Here is a 12,564-nt window from a genome sequence, read left to right as displayed (position 1 = left end):
GGAAACCGGAAAATAGAAAACATCCTATCTTTCGTTTTGCCAATCCTTATAATAGAAGATAGGCTTGATGGTGAGGCTGAGCTTGCCATCGGTCGGTCGGTCGAGCCGCCTCAACGTCGTTATTAATATCTTCAGCTGCTGCTGCTGCTACTGCCACTGCATGGTACAAGAAGGTTCCACTTTTATTTGAACTCGAAAGGATGTGAAAGCCGAATGAATTTCTATTCAATGCCGGACGCCATTTTTCTTCTTCATCTTCTTACAGGATGAATAGCGTTGTTATTTCATCGTAAATAAATTCAACTGAAAATATCCAACTGTGTTTAGCCTTCCGAAAGCTTCTACCTGCATAAACCACAATCTCAAGCCAAGTTGGTTTTCACTACTTTGTTGTAGTACAGGAAGCTTTCTATTGATACTGCGGTTAGGAAGGAAATATTCCAATAATAGCATTGTTATCGAAAATTCCGCCCGTTCCTCAGTTACAATAAACACCAGGATATCAATATTATACCGTTCGCTTGGAGTTTCTTAACATTTTAATGCTGAAAATTAGTATAGAGAGTATAGGATAGGTACGCTCTGTTGGAAATTACAATGAGACATTTTTACACAGGTCCATCAGTAAATGATAACCCATTCTCAGCATTAGGATCAAAGTTAATAACTTTGAAAATAAAAAGAAAACTTTATCCAGTATAGATATTGCAAAAATTCCAAGCATTTCTAGCACTCCAACTGTACGAGGTAATAGGTAACAGCAAAACCAAATTCGGAAGAAAACTAAATAAAGAAACTGTTTCTAAAATTATATCCATCATTTATCGAAGCCCATAGGGACAAGAAATTTCTCTGCACCAAGTAGAATCTTTTCAGCAAAAGAGACTACCCGGGAAAGCTCCCTGCACTCACCGATGCAAATGCACATCGCCAACATTGGAGCCAATTTCTCTCCGAACCCGATCCGATATTTATGGAAACACGAAAACGAACCGAAAAGTGAGACGAAAATATAACATTTTACCAACCAATAATTGGAAACGGAAGCTGGTTACCGTACCGTACCGGATCTATCTCAGTCTCCTCGGGGCCCCCCGTTTGGAGCTGGGCAGCTCAGGGCAAAGGCAGGAAGAACGTAAAATGAAAGATTGAAATTGAAAAACAGTGACTTCAGATTACGAGCATGCTGCTGATGTTGCTTCGGGTTCCCTGATGTGTTTGCCTGCATCCTTATGATGTGGTGTCGGCTGATGTTGGCACAGGCGGTCGGGATGGGAGCGACCCCTGAGCGACGTTGAACCATTCAGGGGGAAAATCGAAGATGAAAAGTTTCTATATAGAAAGGAAACAACTTCATGCGAATAAAACAGCAGTTGCACTTTGGTTCCGTTTTGCTGGTGGCTGGAAAGGAAAAACATTCTCGCTGATTGTATCGGAAGGATCACGATGAAAGGGGATGGGGAGGGGAGATTGTTGTTGTTGCGGAACAAATATCGAACTAAATTGTACACACATATACTGATCAAACATGGAGGCGTCTCGGCAAAATTTATATTGATATTGATATGATGAAAATTACTATATAGAAAATTTCTTATTTCTAATGTAAATTGGTTCTATTATGCTTAGCTTCCTGAAAAGCAATTTCAAGGGCTAAATTACCCAATTTAGGAACGACCCTTTTGATAATGATGGCGCATGTCTTCGATATGAAGAAAATAAATTTTCCACCGCTCGTTTTAGAGGCCCTTTAGATTAAAAGTTGATTTTTTGAAGGGGCGTATGTATTTTGCAACCTTTTTTGGCATATAGGGCAAAAGAAATAAATTAATTTAATAAAAAAGATACACAGCACATGAAATATAATTTTCAAGAAATCGAAAAAAACTTTACTTTGCAAATTTATAATTTTTCCATGCAGCACCGTGCTAAGGATAAAAAATCAAACTAGCTGCCTGCACTGGTAGTGACAACAAAGCTACAAGAAAGACTTCATCTGTTGTTTATGTGGAAAATATTTTTGAAAGTAGAATTAATACACCTATTACAACTTTCCTTAAAACTACTGTGAAATATCATGTGAACCACAGAATAGTTCTCATGCTGCAGCAAAAAATCTTAACCCACCTAACAGTGAGATGAGACATTTCTTACACTTATCACTGTCGAATCATTCAGTAGTTTGCAGCATTCTGGCGAAGTAGGAACACAACAGTTTCTAGCTCTGCACGAATAAAACCTCAGATAAACTGAATACATTATAGAAAATCAATAAAACGAACGAAAAAAAAATCGAAAAATCAAAAAAAGGTTTTCAAATTCGCAATTTTTTTAATAAATGTTAATAAATAATATAAACAAATTAATAAAATATATAAATTAAATTAAAATAGTTCATTAAATAGAAAATTATGCAATTTATAAAAAGAGCTTTAAAATGATATATTGAATCGAACAAAATTGAACAAAATGAATCAAATAAATAAAAGTTTAAAAAGCAAAAAATAAATAAATCAAATAAAATGAATAAATAAAACAAACGAATCAAATAAACAAAACGAATAGAATTGATAAAATAGATAAAAAGAAGAAGAAAATGAACAGAACAAAATGAATTGATTAAGATAAAAAAACAAGCGATGTTAAAATGCTAAAAATAATAGAAAGAAAATAAATTGTGTCAAATAAATTATTTGGATGAAATGAATTAAACTGAAAAATGGTCAGATTATTAACCCTTTCATGCCCAACTTTTTTCTAGTGCATATAGGGATTCAAAACTATTTTTTCTTGAAAACGGGGAGGTCAAGAAACTCGAAAAACCTTTTTTCATAAAGGTAGGTGATTTCCTTGCAGTGCTAGAAGCTGCTCAATTTTTACCTTCCAATACTCAGTACAATTCTCCTAGAGTATTTACAATAGTCCAACTGCGTGGAAAACGTAGCCAAAAATAGTCAAAATTGACAAGTTTTATCAGTTTTCACTAATATTGTAACATAACGAAGTTATATGAAAAATTCATTTTCCATCGTAAACGTAAACGGTCACTGGCAGCACTGCTCCATCGCAATTCAATCAGACTAATTGCAGTAACTTCAGTTCTAGAGCTGATCCTTATAACTATTAATACTCAAATGAAAGCCAATAGTCACATTTATTAGCCTTACTTGTCTTTGGGAGCAAATATTACCTCAATCAAAAGATATAGCTGTTTAAAAACGTTGTTGTCCACAAACAACATGGGCATGAATGGATTAAAATGATGAAACTGAAAAACATGTATGAACTGGAAAAAAACGAATAAAATAAGTAATGATATGAATAAAATTCACGAAAAAAATTACCTGATTAGAGTGAATCCAAAGAATGAAACGAATAAAATAGATAAAATAAACAAAATGAATAAAAAGAATGCTGAATGCAATAAATAATTAAAAAGCAATCAAAGCATGTTTCATTCAAATATTCAAAATGAATAAAATAAACAAGACGAATGAAATCCATGAAACGAAGAAACTGAAAAAATTAACTATACAGAATGAAATAAAAAAAACCTATTTTAATCCACCTAGCGGTGCAATTGTGCCTTTCTCAATCATGAATCACGAGAATTTGTGCGTTGTTTGTATTCATTAAAAGTTTTTAAATGCATATATTACATTTTATTATTATACATCACATGACAACTATATACAGGAAAATAAATCATTATTCGAGTTGTAAAATTTTGAAAAAGAAAAAACAGCCACGGTAATATTGAACTGAAAAAAGGTTCGAAACCGGCAAGTCCCAAAAAGTCGATTTTTATAAAAAAAAAATTTCGAGATAACATAAAATCTCGACGTTTCATGCATTTTAAAGATGTTTGGCATCAAAACTACGAATTCGATTTCTGAAATTTCATGGGGTCCCCCCTTTGAAAAAAAATTTTGAGTTCCGGCTTGTATGGGAATTTCATATGTGACCGGACGATTTAGTCTATATTTCCGGACTCATATAAGCGATCCGTACGAAATTTTATAGACATCTGTAGGGATATTATAGCTATCATTTGGTACTACTGATGTGAGTTCGTCAATTTTGAAAGATGGCCGCTTTTCCCGGGCACTTCCGGAACCGTCTATGGAGGTCAATGTAGTCAACAAAAGTTTGGTTGGCCGTCGGTGACCTAGAACAGCAAATTGAAGTTGTTTGAGAGACATTTTAGCGAAATTTTTACCTTTTTTACTTTCATCGGAGTATCGGTTTGAATCACAATTTTCTATGTGATCGCACGCCACAACTTGTAACTCCGGAACCGGAAATCGGATCGGGATGAAATTAAATAGCCATTTACGGGGACGCAATACCTTTCATTTGAGACCAAGTTCAGTTGAATCGGTCTAGCCATCTCCGAGAAACCGATTTGACTGTTATTCTGAATTTAGATGCTTCCGCCGGGGCTTCCGGAACCGATGATGGTGGCCAATGTGGCCAAATAGACTTTGAATGGATGTTAATGACCTAATACTACAAATCGAAGCAGTTGTGGTCATATTTTGGAAAAAATTTCACCTTTATACATTCATTGCAGAATTTATTAAAATCGACATTTTCTGCGTGTTCGTACTCATCACCCTGTAACTCCGGAACCGGAAGTCGGATCTATTAGAAATTCAATAGCAGCCTATGGGAACGTTGCACCTTTCATTTGAGACTAAGTTTGTCAAAATCGGTTCAGCCATCTCTGAGAAAAATGAGTAACATTTTTGGTCACATACACACACATACATACATACACACATACATACACACACGGATATTTGCCGAACTCGACGAACTGAATCGAATGGTATATGTCACTCGACCCTCCGGGCCTCCGTTAAACAGTCGGTTTTCAGAGCAATTGCAATACCTTTCTATTGAGAAAGGCAAAACAAATGAAATAAAGAAACTGAAAAAAATTACTGTTTAGAATGAAATTAAAAATCATTCTTGAATAAACTAAATGATTGAATCGGATTGTACGAATTTGAGAACCATTGCACTGAAGGAAAAAGTACCAAAAACGCGACTTTAGTCAATAGCGTGAAAGATTGCTAAGCGTGGTTATCGAAAATGTGCACTACTTATGTAAAAATGCCTGGGAAATCGGTTTCAGGTATTCAAAATGACAACCAAGTAAGCTATCATGCTTGTTTTACCATTATTCTCCTTTTTGACAGTGTTTATTTTTATTACTAGCAGTATAACTTGGAAGAAAACGGAATGCGGGCTACCAGAGTTAGTGTTTCTTATGCAAAAAAGTTTAATGATTCGATAGAAGATAGTAGGGCTGTCAGCGTAGAACGTCTTAATTCGTTTTACCCCAATTCTTCCCAAATGTATGGTTTTTAGTCTAAATTTACTCAACATCTTGGAAGCAGGCAGAAAGCCGCTGATTAAAAGTAATATTTCTGAAGCAAAAAAGTTCAATGAATCAAGCGAAGATAGATAGAATGACCGTACGGAACAGGAGAACCAGTTTTACTCCAATTTTCCACAAACTCTAAAGGGAAATTAAACATGGCAATATATTTAGAAAAGAGGCTGAATGCAGTTGATCAATAGATGAATTGCTTACCTGAAAAGATGCCTGAGATCGATGGATGATTGTCAGATTTACCTCACATTCTTCCTATAATTCAAGATTGAAGTTGAACCAGGTTTACATTTAGGGAAGAGGTCGAATAAGGCTCATTCAAAATAGTTATTTTTTGTAAAAAACTGATTTAATCCACCTAAAGGTACAATTGTGACTTTCTCATTTGCCCAAACTACGATTTCATGGCTGGTTATGTTCAATACAATGGTGGAAATGTAGATTACATATTCAGTACCATTTGCTCATACATACAATGGATCGACAGCCACGATTTTGAGATGCTATGTGTCCACACTAAAATATCGCTTGATACCAGCGGTGGATCAAGAAGGGGGTCTGGACCTGCCGAAAATTTCAACTTGTTAAGAAATTTTAAACTAGTTTCAATTTTAAAATAGCAACCTCCCACTACATACATAAAATTAGGCCAGAATTAGGTTGACGATTTTTAGAGTGACTGCATAACTTTTCTATATGAGCAAGGCAAAAATGTGTCAAAGTACAAGAAAGCCAATTTTCGCCAAAAAAAAATTTTCGAGGTAACATCAAATCTCGACGATTCATGTATTTTAAATAAATTTGGCATCAAAAATTCAAATTCGATTCAGAAATTTTTCTTTATTCCACATTTGAGCATTTTTCAGTTCAGTTTATATGGGACATTGCTGTGTGGCCGCACTCTTTAACCCGTAACTCCAGAACCAGAAGTCCAATCAATAAAAAAAATTCAATAGCAGTCGATGGGAAGGATGAGACAAAGTTTGTGCAAATCGGTCCAGCCATCTCTGAGAAACAGATACATACACACACTCATACATACATACACACACAAGGGGGCAGCAGTTGCTACGCTCCACCAGGTGGCCCATAGAACAGTTCAACCAGATGATCGACAGGCTCTCGTCAGACCTAGTGGGCCGGAAACCGGTAGTCATAGCGGGAGACTTTAACGCTTGGGCTGTGGAGTGGGGCAGCCGCTGTACAAATAGCAGGGGTTAAGCGCTAATGGAGGCGCTTGCGAAACTCGATACTGTGCTAGCTAATAATGGCTCCGCTAGTACATTCCGTAGAAACGGAGTGGAGGCGTGGATTGACGTAATATTTGCCAGCCCGAGTCTGGCTCCAGGCATGGAATGGAGGGTAGACGAAGGCTACACCCATAGCGATCATTTAGCAATCCGCTTTAGGATCAACTATGGTGTGCAGCATCCGAGGGCGGGATATCCCTGTCAGGTACACGGGTGGAAGTCCAATCACTTCGACAGCAAAGCTTTCACCGCGGCCCTGGGACTGGAGGCCAACACCGACAGTCTAAGCGGGGATGCGCTGGAAGCTGTTCTATCACGCGCGTGCGACGCCACTATGCCGAGAAAAACACTGCCAAGAAACGGCAGATGCCCGGTATACTGGTGGAGTGCCGAGATTGCAGCTCTACGGTCAGCCTGCCTCAGAGCTAGACGTAGGATGCAAAGAGCTCGCACCGAGGATGCAAGAGAGAACCGCCGTGAAGTGTTTCGAGCTGCGAAATTGGCCCTTAACAAGGGCATTAAAAGCAGCAAGAGTGCGTGTTTCGACAACCTGTGTGAGAGTGCCAACGCGAATCCGTGGAGTGACGCCTACAGGATTGTGATGGCCAAGACTAAAGGGGGCTCTTCACCCACAGAACGGTCTCCGGACCGGCTGGCGACGATTATCGAAGTACTCTTCCCGTCTCGAGCCACAAGCCCCTGGCCACCTGCAGTACGAGATAGTGCGGGCACGGCCGAAATGGTGGCTCCAGTGACGAATGAAGAACTACTCGCAGTGGCTAAATGAACAAAGCTCCAGGGCCGGATGGAGTTCCAAACAGCGCTCTCAAGGCAGCGATCATAGCGAACCCGAACATGTTCAGGCTAGCTATGCAGAGGTGTCTTGACGAGTGCCGTTTCCTCGATAGATGGAAAAGGCAGAAATTGGTGATGTTGCCGAAGCCCGGGAAGCCGCCAGGCGACCCATCGGCGTACAGACCAATCTGTCTGATCGACACGACTGGCAAACTGCTTGAGAGGATTATCCTCAACAGGCTAACCCCGTACGCGGAAGGTACGGACGGCCTGTCAAGCAACCAGTTTGGCTTTCGGAAGGGTAAGTCCACAGTGGACGCTCTCAACTCAGTGATAAATACTGCCGAGATAGCGATCCAACGAAAAAGGCGAGGCATTCGATACTGTGCGTTAGTGACACTTGACGTGAAGAACGCATTCAACAGCGTAAGCTGGGATGCCATCGCGCTCTCGTTACACCGGCTTAGCCTACCAGTGGGTCTGTACCGGATCCTGGAAAATTACTTCCAGAACCGCGTACTGCTATACGAGACCGATGCCGGTCAGAAAAGGGTTCCGATTACCGCCGGAGTCCCGCAGGGCTCGATTCTAGGCCCGATGCTATGGAACCTCATGTATGACGGGGTTCTGAGACTGAAGTTCCCTCCTGGGGCCAAGATCGTCGGCTTTGCCGACGACGTAACCTTGAAGGTCTATGGGGAGTCAATCCCTGAGGTAGAACTAACCGCAGAACACGCGATCAACACGGTGGAGGAATGGATGAGCGCGAGAGGCCTGGAGCTTGCTCGTCATAAGACGGAGGTAGTTATCGTCAACAACCGCAAGTCGGCACAACATGCAGTTATCCATGTGGGAGAAGTCGCGATCACTTCACAGCGAAGTCTGAAGTCTCTCGGAGTCATTATAGACGACAAGCTGACCTTCGGCAGCCATGTCGACTATACATGCAAGAGAGCGTCGACTGCTGTTGCGGCTCTATCGAGAATGATGTCCAACAGCTCAAAGGTGTGCGCCAGTAGACGTAGGTTACTGGCAGGCGTTGCCGTATCTATCCTCAGGTATGGCGGCCCGTCATGGTCAAGAGCACTGAGGGTAACCAGTTACCTACAGAAACTGGAGAGCACCTACCACGTGATGTGCCTCAGGGTGATATCTGCCTACCGCACGATATCACACGATGCATCCTGCGTGATAGCGAGCATGATACCAGTCGGGCTGGTCATTCGGGAAGATGAGGAGTGTTTCGAGCTACGTGGAAATAGAGGAGCCCGCGAGCGCACCGGGGTGACCTCGGTCGCCAGATGGCAGCGTGAGTGGGACAACTCCTCGAAAGGTAGGTGGACTCACCGGCTGATACCTAGTATATCGAGCTGGGTGGGAAGACCCCATGGGGAAGTTCACTTCCACCTGACACAATTCCTGTCAGGCCATGGCTGTTTCCGACAGTACCTCCACAGGTTCGGGCACGCGGAGGTCCCAGCCTGCCCGGACTGCCTAGGTGTAGACGAAACTGCCGAACACATACTGTTCGTATGTCCTCGGTTCGACGTCGAAAGAAGAGCAATGCTTGACGTCTGTGGCTGGAACACAACCCCTGATACCCTTATTCAGCGGATGTGTCAATCGGTGGAGAAGTGGAACGCAGTCTCGGCTGCTACCATCCAGATTGCCTGTAGGCTACAGGTAATCTGGCGAACCGAGCAACAGACGACGGGCACGGCTAACTGGTGATTGTTTAGCTGGAGCGAAAAAGGCCAAGCGCAAAAAAGGGAGTGAATGGTCTGTTCATGCTGAGGCAGGTTTGGCGCAGCGACTGGCAACCGCGTAAGAGGTAAACCCAGCCACCCCGAAGCAAGACTGAAGAGTGAGTGTATAGGCGTATAAGTGGACTGCCTCATGCCAAGACGGGAGGGTCGTAGCGTAGTATGTTGGGACTTAGCTATCGATGCCTCTAGGCGTGGCAGAGGAGTGAAAGGGTGAGCATCCAAGTCAGTCTCACACGGTATGTTAAGGGTGAGCACAAAAGTCAGCCTCACATGGTATGGTAGAGGCTAACACAAAAGTCAGCCTAGCAAGGAATGGAAAAGGTGAGCACACAAGTCAGCCTCGCATGGTATGTCAGAAGTGGGGCCTAAGAAATATGTCCCACATGGGATGCCAGGGGGAGTGACAGAGGTACAATAGAGTGGCACGATCGAGAGTGAATCAGGTGATAGGGTGAGCACCCAAGTCAGCCTCACATGGTATGGGTGGGGCGAGCACTAAAGTAAGCCTAGCATGGAATGAGTAAGGTGAGCACACAAGTCAGCCTCGCAAGGAACGAAAAAGGTGAGCACAAAAGTCAGCCTCATGTGGAGTGTTTGAGAGTGAATCAAGGTGCGATAGAGAGAGCACCCAAGTAAGCCTCATACAGGACGTATGAACGCGTGAGTGAGAGTGAATGAGTACATTAAGTACAGCCATCCCCCCAGAAGTAATACCGAGAGGTAGTTCCTGGGAGGAATGATGGCGGATCCCAATGGAGTTTAGTCGGTATTAATGGCAGCGTCACCATTCGAGCCCGACACGCCCCCATTGCACCCCGTGCGGTAGCTTGGACTCTACCAAAAGCACGTGTACTGGGCTAGGACGTAAAGGTCTTCTCCATTGTAAAAAAAAAATACATACATACACACACAGGAGGCAGCAGGGACAGGAAGGACAAGACTCTAGGGGCTTAACGAACCCCCGGCCCTACTGCGAGTTGAGTTTTGGTAGGATATGGTGGGGTTTGGATTGGGCTCTGCTAAATCTCTAAAAAAACCATAACTCCGACGAAGCTAGTCTATGCCGCTTCTGCTAAGATCCTAAGATTCGAATAATCTAAGATCTTAGCAATAAAATCACTCTAGCCCAACCGGAGTGCCAACCGACACATCAGGATCGATACTAGTGACATCCTGATTATGGCACACTGACTATGGCGAACGACAACGGACAGAACACGGATCACGAATTGGACGGCGACTTTGGGCTGACAGGCATGCTGTTCTACACCCTGAGTAAGAAAGGATCCCACCGACTTGAAATGGCGAGTGGGCTAACAGCAAGGCTGCCTTCGTCCCAATAAAACCCTGGCAGGTATCCGGGTACGTTCAAAACTTTTCACTATTTAGTTGGTGGTACTAGGTTCAGTTGGAGCATTCCCGATTTACGCCGATCCGGCTCTGAACTGAACACTACTCCCCATGAAGGATAGTGTCAATCCTTGTATGATCTCCCTGCTGCTAAGTTTTTGGTAGTATAGATAATCATGGGATCACGAGAGGAGACTATGTGCAGCGAGTGGAGATAGCGGCCCGGAGTTGGGACCCAACAAAATGGAGACATCCAATAAAACAAATGAGGAGGACGCGATTGCGTATGTATGGAGCGGTAAGCTGCAGAGATCACCGGTTACGCTACTGGTAGTAAGAGCGGGTATCAGTAGCGGCATGGTACAGATTGAGCCACGAGGAAACCAACGTAAGATGGGATTACCGAAACGAGTGTTCACCTCGAGATGAGGTAGCGACACCACCCAGAATGACCGGGAAAATACCTGAAATCGGGAAGTCGTACTTGACGGAGGTGAGGAAAAAGGTCGAAGAGTCTACGAGTTCGTGAAGGATAAGCACTATGTGAACAACAAGGTGCAGCAGCTAGTGACGAGCATTAAATAGGCCGTAATAGATGCTAAACGCGAGCAGAAGGCGAATCAACCGAAAAGCTCTGATGTAAGCTGCAGAACACGCGGCGGCAGTAACTGAGGTGACACCGAAGAATCACCAAAATACTCGCTCGGTGAAAAGAGTGAGGGACACGCCGGGGGAGCAAGAGGATCCGAAAAAGCAGATGAGCGAGCTGGAGGGCTCTAGCGACCAGGAGACGCTGGGAAAGACCGTGGTTGGCGCATCTTAGGAAGCCAGCAGGCGAAGCTGAGGGAACGGAAACAAAAGGAAGAAAAGAACAACGAACAAGAGAAGAAAGAGAAACGGAAGCCTTCTCGGGAGAGGTACAAGGGCGATGCACTGATCATCGAAGGGAACGATACGACTTCCTACGCCGCTCTTCTCAAGAAAGTGAGAGAGGACTCTGAGTTGAAGGAGCTGGGAGAGAACGTCGTTAAAACGAGACGCACTTAGAAAGTCGAGATGATCTTCGAGTTGAAGAAGGATCTTTCCGTCAAGAGCTCGACCTACCACGAGCTCGTTGCTAAATCCTTGGGCAGCGAAGCGAACGCAGGAAGCCGTAGTCGAGTGCAAGGGTTTAGATGAGATAACGACCGTAGAAGAACTGAAGGGTGCACTGATAGAACAGTGCAAACTGAACGTACCGGCGACTATCAGGATTTGGAAATCGTACGGAGGAACTCAAACGGCGTCGATTCGACTACTTGTTGCCAACAAACTGACGAAGACCGGTAAGATAAAAGTCGGATGGTCGGTGTGCTCGTTGAGAGTCGTTTCGCGAATAACCAAACAGATGGAGCGATGCTTCAGGTGCTTGAACCTCGGACATCAGGCGAGGAACTGCAAGGGCCCGGACAGGTCTGCACTGTGTAGAAAATGCGGAGGAAAGGGGCACGTTGCTAGAGACTGCACGAAGCAGCCAAGGTGCATGATCTGCAATCCGGAGGACATGACGGGAAGCTTCAAATGCCATGCGTATATAAAGGCGAAGGCAGACCAATGATGATGGAGATAACCCAGCTTAATCTCAATCATTGCGACATTGCACAGCAACTGTTGTGGCAGTCAACAACAGAAATGAAGTGCGACGTTGCAATTATTGCAGAGCCGTATCGTGTTCCTCACGATAACGTTAATGGGTGGGGGATAGTGCAGAGATGGCTGCAATCCCAGTAATGGGCGGTTTTCCTGTCCAAGAGGTGGTGGATAACACAAACGAAGGCTTCATGATCGCCAGGATCAACGGCGTTTCGTCTGTAGCTGCTATGCTCCCCCAAGATGGACACCAGAGCAGTACAACCGGATGCTGGATGCACTAACTGACTCGTTAGTCCGGCGAACGCCGATTGTTATAGAAGGAGACTTTAACGCTTGGGCCGTGGAGTGGGGTAGCAGGCTGACCAACGCA

The sequence above is a fragment of the Topomyia yanbarensis genome, chromosome 3 (assembly GCF_030247195.1).
Source record: "Topomyia yanbarensis strain Yona2022 chromosome 3, ASM3024719v1, whole genome shotgun sequence".
Taxonomy (NCBI): domain Eukaryota; kingdom Metazoa; phylum Arthropoda; class Insecta; order Diptera; family Culicidae; genus Topomyia; species Topomyia yanbarensis.
Note: the sequence above shows the minus strand (reverse complement) of the source record.